The 533-nt window shown below is 40.0% G+C and overlaps 1 non-coding gene across 1 annotated transcript; it reads left to right on the top strand.

Annotated features, from left to right (window-relative positions):
* The first annotated feature begins 207 nt into the window (after nucleotides 1-207).
* Nucleotides 208-279, top strand: trnaq-uug (transfer RNA glutamine (anticodon UUG)). Its single transcript has one exon. It is a non-coding gene; the product is annotated as a tRNA-Gln (tRNA).
* Nucleotides 280-533: the final 254 nt, after the last annotated feature.

The following is a 533-nucleotide window of genomic DNA, read 5'->3' on the forward strand; positions in this document are numbered from 1 at the left end:
CTACAGTTTTATTACAGGGCTCTCTCCACCAGCCGTGCCTCCATAGTTGTCTCTTGCTTTCTGTAACTGAAGAGTGAATGAAAATGAGAACCGTGCAAACCCCACACCCAGGTCGCTGTAAAGAGAGAAAGAGAAATACAGAGAAAATAATAAAGGACAGGCAAAAGAGGAAAAGACAGAAGAAGACAATGTCATAGTAACGAGGATGGTCCTGTGGTGTAATGGTTAGCACTCTGGACTTTGAATCCAGCAATCTGAGTTCAAATCTCAGTAGGACCTTCCATCTTTTGGAAAGATAGGGTGTGGGGTTCAAAAGATATTTGAAGGAAAGGGTTAACTGTACCCCTTTTAAACAAAGACATTTGAAAACCTGCAAACACAGTAATGTGGTAAATTGTGTTTGTGCAAATCCTGTTTTTCCCTCACTGATGCTGATGGCATTGGAGAAGTCTAAGTTTCGGGATCGGATAGATATCTAGATTATTAAATAAATAAACAAGATGGATAATATTGAACTGAAAGTGTTGTCAGGC

Source organism: Heptranchias perlo, chromosome 26 (genome assembly GCF_035084215.1).
Source record: "Heptranchias perlo isolate sHepPer1 chromosome 26, sHepPer1.hap1, whole genome shotgun sequence".
Taxonomy (NCBI): Eukaryota; Metazoa; Chordata; class Chondrichthyes; order Hexanchiformes; family Hexanchidae; genus Heptranchias; species Heptranchias perlo.